The following is an 8,945-nucleotide window of genomic DNA, read 5'->3' on the forward strand; positions in this document are numbered from 1 at the left end:
CTTTCCCTACTGAAGGATTAGGTATGTCCTTCATTGTTCTTAATACACGAGATTATTCCCAGGGTGAACCATATCCTCTAGTAGTACTGCAGAATAATTTACGTCTTGATTATTTGACATCCGGCTGTAATACCATCTTTTGTTTATACGGTCTAAAGACTCAACGTTTATGCATTCGTTTTGACCTCGGCCAATGAAAGTGGGAGGAGGTTATATATTCACCCCTGTATGTCTGTTTGATTGTCCACAAGATATCTCAGGAAGTTATTAATGGGTTTTCATGAAATTTTATAGGCATATGGACCATGTGTTAAGGAAGAGTTTAATAACTGTTGGTGGCGATCTGAGTCAGAGTCCCTGTCTGGGACTTTGTTGTTTGTCCACAGTGCATCGCAAAAAGTTATCTATTGATTTCGATAAAATTTTGTGGATATGTGCGTCATAGGCCAGATTAAATTTGAGTTGTATGGTATAGGCGTTGGCGGAGGAATGCGATCTCTGATTTCTGCATTCATGCTCTATATAATGAATGGCCATACCACGTTGAGTACACCGCTTCCCGTCCGATCAGCGAAGGTAAGCAACGTTGGGTCTGGTTAGTACTTGGATGGGTGACCGCCTGGGAACACCAGATGCTGTTGGCATAACGTTCTCCCTACGTGTCAAGTGGGGTTGGTGGAGGATTAGTGCCCCTCCCTGTAAAACAATTAACTCTAAGCCCTTGGCCACTCCGTTTGGGATACATGGCGTCTGGCAATGGATGGATGGATTTTTCGCTTATACAATAGCTACAATCTCCATGTTCGATATACAACCGTTCCTATACTGATTGTATAATGAGGGATTCCTGTGCTACATAAAGAGTCATCGTAGGATATGGCAGGATCATTCCTTAGCCGCCTAAACTCGTCTGGCAGTAGTAAGAATACAAAATTAACCACTGGCTTCTATATCTCTTCTCCAATATCCGCAGCCTCACTCTTCCCACAGTCTTCCTTTAAGGGCAATATTGGAAACTTAATAAAGGCATTATTTGTGCACTTCATTACCGCCAGTGCGCTCATTTCATTATCTTTCTTCAATTAGATTCTCTCCTCCCTCTCGTATTCACCGATTACCGATTTTTTTCATAACACCGATACAGCTACAAACAACAATTCGTTGGTTAACAGTTAACGTTCTTAATACAGGAAATGATTAACCCGATCAGCTCGACCACTTATTAATCTGTCCTTCTTGCTGTCTCATAACACTCGTTTAAGTCAGGAAGGGCCTCTTTGGTTTAAGGAGTTCGTAATGGCTATGTCTGACCGCGCTGGTTTGAAAATGCTAACCTAAGCTGAATAAAATCCTCTGGATATAGCAAGAATAAAACAATAAAACATCATCTGAGTCAATGATATTACCGTAGCATCGACACTTGGTGTGCTAGTGGTCAGAACGCCCCAGAGGGTGACGGTTATGTGTAGATTCGATTCCAAACAAGTGACTGGAAGTTCTTCGATCATTATTGCCACCAAGAGAAACTGGCTGGTCATTCACAGTTAAATGTCCTGGACTACGGTGGCCTGGCCTCAGTTCAATACATTTAGAACGGAGTAAATTGCCATTGGTCCATACTCTTCAACCCATCTGCCCAGGGATGTAACTATTGTTCCATCATTTGGTGAAGCCCATACTGTACAGTATTTGTTCACTTTCTTACTACCAAGCAGTTGTCAAATTAGATGCCATTCCTTCGTTTCATCATAAGTTCACTTCACATATGCTACACTTGTTCCCTTGGCGAATAGACACGGACACCATTGGCATTTCTCATTCAGGACTCTCAGCAGATCTGGGAGGGGGGGGCAAATGTCAAGCCATAGAATCGCATATATCGTTTGAAATGTAGCAACACGAATTCGAACATTACATTATCTATAAATCATATATACCAGTATATACACTGTATATAATATACATATACACGGTATATATATATATATATATATATATATATATATATATATATATATATATATATATATATATATATATATATATATATATATATATATATATTATCATCAGCCGTTTGAGCGTCCACTGCAGGACCGGCCTATCTCGACCGAAATGGGGACGATACAGCCTATGTATCTCTATCAAGTGGCTTAGGCTGTCTGGTAGATATTGTATGTAGGGTAAGAAGTGCTTGTAAGTGTAATTGTTGTGTTGGAGTGGTTTTGGATGTGTGTGTAGTCTGTGAACCAAGTGTAATTTGCCCGCGCAAGCCGACTGGGTGCAAGCGTATTTTACAGTATGCGACACTTGTTCAACCACAGCACCCCTTATGTCTGCCTAGTAGTACGTGGTCGGAAGAACGCCCCCAAAGTTTATCACCTTGGCAGGGCACGAACCCTCTTTCTTCAGTGTACAAAAATGCACACTTTACCACTGTACCACAGAGGCTCCACATATATATATATATATATATATATATATATATATATCTATATATATATATATATATATATATATATATATATATATATATATATATATATATATATATATATATATATATATATATATATATATATATATATATATATATATATATATTGTTACATAGCCTATGATTTCATCATCCTTTGTGTAATTCTAACGTACAGTATGCTGCATGTTTGATCACGAGCGTGTTCTACCTCACTCTCCCCGTCCTCCCTTATAGTAGAGTAAGTCGTTCTTTCTGTTGTTCAGAGCAGGATTGTCAACTCTTTGTCCCCATGGCTTCATTTGCGCGTCCTTCTTACAAGTTGTATCAAGCTCTACCGGCCCCTATATAATGAGCTCAGTCTCTGCATTATTGCCACTTAGATCTACTCCTCATTTTGTTCACATCTCTGTCCTCCCCTGTACAGTTGTTATTATTGTGAGTGTTCAGGAAGTCTCCAACCATCAAGCAGCTGTGTAATTTGAGTATAAGTGTTATTGCATTTTTTCTTGTACTGTGTAGCATAAGGTGTTAATTCTTAGGCCTAGTGGGGTATTGTGATTCGTGTGTTTTGGGTGTCAGCCCTTATTAATAATATTTTGTATCTGTAATAATTTATCTTGCATTAACTGGGCATTACCCAGTGTATTTTCATTTTATCAGGGCTGACTTAGATAAATTTACTCTTGCTAATTTCGTGTTAATAGAGGCTATTGCAGTTAATCATATATTTAACCTGTTTTTTGCCATTACATTATCCTTATGAGTCCTGAATGTTTTGTTGTTAGTTTGAGCATTAAACTTTAACTTATAATTTTACCTAACTCTTTTGTTTTGAACCTGGAACTTTGCGGGACAGTTTTCTCTGTTCCTAACATAAATTTGGCGACCTCGCCAGGATATTCAGGATATTATCATAAGGATATTGCTTGATATTTTGTGACTGTGATTTATTCATGATGTCAACTATTACTACGCTTGATGAAGCCAAAGATTTTTTGTCAAATGTGCAAACAGTGTGTGATATAGAAAACAGAACAAAGAATGAACTTAAGCTTGTTGCTCAACAATTGGGAATTGCTGTTCGCTCTCATCATTCTAAAGATCAAATTGTTGACATGATTAATGAAAGCTTGTTTAATGTAACTCCTCGAAATGAGCAAACGCAGATTGAATTAGCTAAGTTACAGCTAGCCCTGCAGGAGGCTCGTGTTAAGGAGGCTGAATTTCAGGCAAATGCTAAGAAGGCTGAGTTTCAGGCACGTGCTAAGGAGGCTGAGTCTCAGGCTCGTATTCAGGAGGCACAAATTGAAATTGCTAAGATTCAGGCAGGCCATGAGTACGCATGAAACAAGGTGGAACTGGATCATCTAGCTCTGATGATTTTGATGTGGCTAAAAATGTTAAACTTGTCCCTCCTTTTAATGAATCTGATTTAACAAAGTATTTTCAGTTGTTTGAGAGGGTAGCTACAGGTTTTAATTGGCCCAAAAAGTATTGGCCGGTACTCCTTCAAACTGTTCTCACCGGTAAAGCTCAAGTAACTTATGCATCTTTGCCTCAGGATCAATCTGATAATTATGATGTAGTTAAGAGCTTGATTCTTAAGGCCTATGAGCTTGTTCCTGAAGCCTATAGAGTAAAATTTAGGACAACTTATAAGCAAGATAAGTAATCCCATGTTGAGTATGCAAAAATCAAAGAAGATCTGTTAGAGCAGTGGTTAAATTCTAAGCATGTGGATTCTGATTTTGACAAATTTAAGCAGATGATTTTGCTGGAGGACTTCAAAAGGTGTATTTATAAAGATGTAAGCCTATATCTTGATGAGAGAAGAATAGATAATTTGTCTGATGCTGCAGTTTTAGCTGATGAATATGTTCTCACTCACAAGAGATATTCTAAAGAAAAAGGGAAAGCTGCGAGTAAGTACGTTGCCTCTACTCAGAGTACAGGTAACAGGAAAGAGAAAAAAGATGATGTTTCTCAGGAAGTAAATACCAGCTTCACCTCTAGATTTCAGAAAAGTAAACGTACTTATTGTAGTAAGCTTGGTCATACTACGGAGAAATGTTTCAGGAGACAGCGTTATGTGAACAAAAAGGAGTCTCTAAATATTCAGTCAATTGGTCTAGTGTCCACCCTTGAGAGTACCCAGAATTCTTTAACTGAGTTAACTGAATCTGCTTTGAGGGGTAAATTAAATCCTCATGATGAAGCTCCTCTTTTGAGCAGTAACGTGGGTGACACTCTCAAGAGTTCATGTGCTAATTTCTTGTCTGATGGTTTTGTCAGTCCTCTGGACAGTAATGACAGGAAATCAGTTAAAATATATCGTGATACAGGTGCATGCCAATCCCTTATGCTGACCAGTGTTCTAGGCTCTAATGTTAATTCCTCTGATGAAACTGTAATCTTACAAGGTGTAGGGAATAATTACTTCTCTGTCCCTCTGTGCAGAGTAAATTTAGAGTCTGGTTTTGTTAATGGTTCTGTTATGGTTGGGTTGGTTGAGACACTCCCAATGTCAGGTGTAACTTTCTTACTTGGAAATGATATTGGTGGAAGTCAAGTGTGTCCAGCTCCTCAGTTGTCTAGTAAGCCAGTGACTGCGACCCAGGATTGTGATGTCCCTGATGTGTTCCCTGCATGTGCTGTCACTAGGGCTAAGTCTAAAGTTACTGGTGACTTAGAGGATAATGATGATGATGATGTTATCCTAGCTGACACTTTTCTTGCTAATTTGGACCACTCACCAGATGAGGCAGTACCCCGTAGTGTTGATAATTTGTCTCGTCAAGAGTTGGTTGAGTTGCAGGTTGCTGACCCTGAGTTGAAAGGTCTAGCTAACTCTGCTTGCAGTGAGGAAGAGTCAGCTGGTGCTTCTACTTGTTATTATATAAAGTCAGGAGTACTTATGAGGAAGTGGAGACCCCCAACAGCATCAGCCGACTGTGAATGGAAGGTTGTACATCAAGATGTCATCCCTCATGTATGTAGGCAGGATATCATTAGAGTGGCTCATGATTCCAGTTTGGCAGGACACCTTGGAGTGAGGAAGACTGTGGCACGCATTTTGAAACACTTCTACTGGCCAGGTATCTTCAGGGATGTTTCCTGGTATTGTAAGTCTTGTCACACCTGTCAAGTTGTGGGGAAGTGTAATCAGACCGAAAAGGTTGCACCTCTAGTTCCCATTCCTCCTTTTGAGGCGCCATTCACCCGTGTGTTGGTGGATATTGTGGGCCCTCTTCCTAAGACTTCTTCAGGATTTTCTTATGTGTTGACCCTGATTGATATGGCTACTCGTTATCCTGAAGCCATTCCACTTAGAAATATCTCAGCAAAGAACGTGGTTAAGGAAATGCTAGGGTTCTTCACAAAGTTTGGTCTGCCCAAGGAGGTACAGTCAGTCCGGGGAAGTAATTTCATGTCAAATGTTTTCAAGCAGTCTCTGAAAGAGTTGGGCATCACCCAGATCACGTCTTCAGCTTACCATCCCCAGACCTAAGGAGCGTTGGAGAGATATCATCAAACACTCAAATCGATGCTCAAGAAATACTGTTTGGAACATCAGAAAGACTGGGATAAAGGTCTTCCATTCGTTGTGTTTGCCGCAAGAGAATCTCCAAATGAATCACTGGGCTTCTCACCTTTTGAACTACTGTTTGGCCATGAAGTAAGAGGACCCCTTAAGCTACTCAAGGAATGCTGGCTGTCGGAGGAAGATGACGTCAACCTGCTGGAGTATGTGATGAAGTTCAAAGAACGGCTGTCCACTGCTTTACAGCTGGCGAGAGAGAATTTAGGAGCTGCTCAGGAGAAGATGAAAACTTGGTATGATGAGAAGTCCAGGTTACGCCACTTTCACCCAGGAGATCAGGTTTTTATTCTGCTACCGGTGCATGGGCAACCTCTTCAAGCCAAGTTTAGTGGTCCTTATTTCGTGGAGAAGAAACTCAGTGATGTCAACTATGTCATCGCCACACCAGATCGTAGAAAGAACAAGCAACTTTGTCACATCAACATGCTAAATTTATATCACAGGTGGGACGAAAATAATCCAGTCTGCACTGTAGCAGTTCCATCCGAGTCTGCAAGTGAAGTTCTCCCATGCAGCATGAGCCTGAGTGATAGTTTGGGGAAGAATCCTGATATCATAAATGATCTCCAGACTAAGCTTTCTCATCTAGCTCCCGAGGAAAGGCAGGAGTTTTCGGCATTACTGCAGGAGTACCCGCAAGTGTTCCGTGCCACTCCAGGAAGAACCACTGCGTTGATGCATGATGTCGATGTTGGAGACGCAAAGCCAATTAAATTGCCTCCTTACCGTGTGAACCCAGTGAAAGTTCTTCTCATCCAGAAGGAGCTTGGCTACCTGTTGGACCGTAAGATGATTGAGCCCTGTCAGAGTGAGTGGAGTTCTCCTGTCACTCTAGTCCCTAAGCCAGGTGGGTCACAGCGGCTTTGCATCGACTACAGACGTGTTAATCAGATAACCAAAACAGACACTTACCCTCTCCCTCGTGTGGAAGATTGCATAGACAAGATCGGAAAGGCTAGGTACGTAAGTAAGTTTGATTTGTTAAAGGGAAACTGGCAAGTACCTATGACTGAACGTGCTAGGGAGATCTCATGTTTTGTAACATTAGGAAAGACTTTTGCATGTTCTGTAATGCCATATGGTATGAAGAATGCACCAGCCACATTTCAGAAGCTCATGAATGTTGTAACAGAGGGTTTGGCAGGGTGTGTTGTTTATATGATGATGTATTAATCTTCAGTGACAACTGGAAAGATCACCTATGCCATGTCAGTAAATTTCTTAAGCGTTTGGTTCAGGCTAATCTTGTAGCTAATTTATCAAAGTGTGAGTTTGGTCAAGCTAAAGTTCAGTACCTTGGGTACGTAATTGGTGATGGACATGTTGCACCACCAGCAGCTAAGGTTCAGGTTATAAGTGATCTTCCCAGACCTAAAAGTAGGAAAGAGCTACAAAGATTTTTGGGAATGGTAGGTTATTACAGGAGATTTGTTCATAACTTTTCAATTCTTGTATCACCACTTATAGACCTACTGAAAAAGGGAGTTAAATTTGTCTGGACCGATAACTGTGAATCCTCTTTCAACAAACTTAAAGCTATCCTATTAAGTCAGCCAGTGCTCGCTACTCCAAATTTTGCTAAGCCTTTTAAGATGGCTGTTGATGCAAGTGATACAGGAGCTGGGGCTGTTTTGCTGCAAGAGGATGATCAGGGTATTGAACACCCCGTATCTTATTACAGTAAGAAGTTCACTCCACCTCAAAAGAACTACTCAACTATTGAGAAAGAGCTTTTGGCCTTGATTTTGGGTTTACAGCATTTTTCATTTTATTTGTGTTCTGGTTTTGACCCCATAGTCATTTATACCGATCATAACCCACTGAAATTCCTTAGTAAGTTTAAAGATAAAAATCAGAGATTGACAAGATGGAGTCTACTTCTTCAGGAGTATCCATTAGACATACAACAGGTCAACGGGAAAGAAAATGTTATTGCAGATTGCTTATCTAGACTTTAGACAGATTGTTTTAGAGTAATAAGAAATTTCCTTTGTAAATTTCTTTTTTCTTTGTGGGGAGGTGTTACATAGCCTATGATTTCATCATCCTTTGTGTAATTCTAACGTACAGTATGCTGCATGTTTGATCACGAGCGTGTTCTACCTCACTCCCCCCGTCCTCCCTTATAGTAGAGCAAGTCGTTCTTTCTGTTGTTCAGAGCAGGATTGTCAACTCTTTGTCCCCATGGCTTCATTTGCGCATCCTTCTTATAAGTTGTATCAAGCTCTACCGGCCACTATATAATGAGCTCAGTCTCTGCATTATTGCCACTTAGATCTACTCCTCATTTTGTTCACATCTCTGTCCTCCCCTGTACAGTTGTTATTATTGTGAGTGTTCAGGAAGTCTCCAACCATCTAGCAGCTGTGTAATTTGAGTATAAGTGATCTACTCCTCATTTTGTTCACATCTCTGTCCTCCCCTGTACAGTTGTTATTATTGTGAGTGTTTAGGAAGTCTCCAACCATCTAGCAGCTGTGCAATTTGAGTATAAGTGCTATTGCATTTTTTCTTGTACTGTGTAGCGTAAGGTGTTAATTCTTAGGCCTAGTGGGGTTTGGTGATTCGTGTGTTTTGGGTGTCAGCCCTTATTAATATTTTGTATCTGTAATAATTTATCTTGCATTAACTGAGCATTACCCAGTGTATTTTCATTTTATCAAGGCTGACTTAGATAAATTTACTCTTGCTAATTTCGTGTTAATAGAAGCTATTGCAATTAACCATATATTTAACCTGTTTTTTGCCATTACATTATTCTTATGAGTCCTGAATGTTTTGTTGTTAGTTTGAGCATTAAACTTTGACTTATAATTTTACCTAACTCTTTTGTTTTGAACCTGGAACTTATATATATATATATAT

The 8,945-nt window shown here is 40.0% G+C and overlaps 1 non-coding gene across 1 annotated transcript; it reads left to right on the forward strand.

Moving 5' to 3' along the window:
* Nucleotides 1-525: 525 nt before the first annotated feature.
* LOC145415499 (5S ribosomal RNA) lies at nt 526-644 on the forward strand. The gene has a single exon (XR_013900099.1). It is a non-coding gene; the product is annotated as a 5S ribosomal RNA (ribosomal RNA).
* The last annotated feature ends 8,301 nt before the right edge of the window (nt 645-8,945 follow it).

The sequence above is a fragment of the Coenobita brevimanus genome, chromosome 102, assembly GCF_032717465.1.
Source record: "Coenobita brevimanus isolate Jiangsu-jjx chromosome 102, ASM3271746v2, whole genome shotgun sequence".
In the NCBI taxonomy this organism is placed as follows: domain Eukaryota; kingdom Metazoa; phylum Arthropoda; class Malacostraca; order Decapoda; family Coenobitidae; genus Coenobita; species Coenobita brevimanus.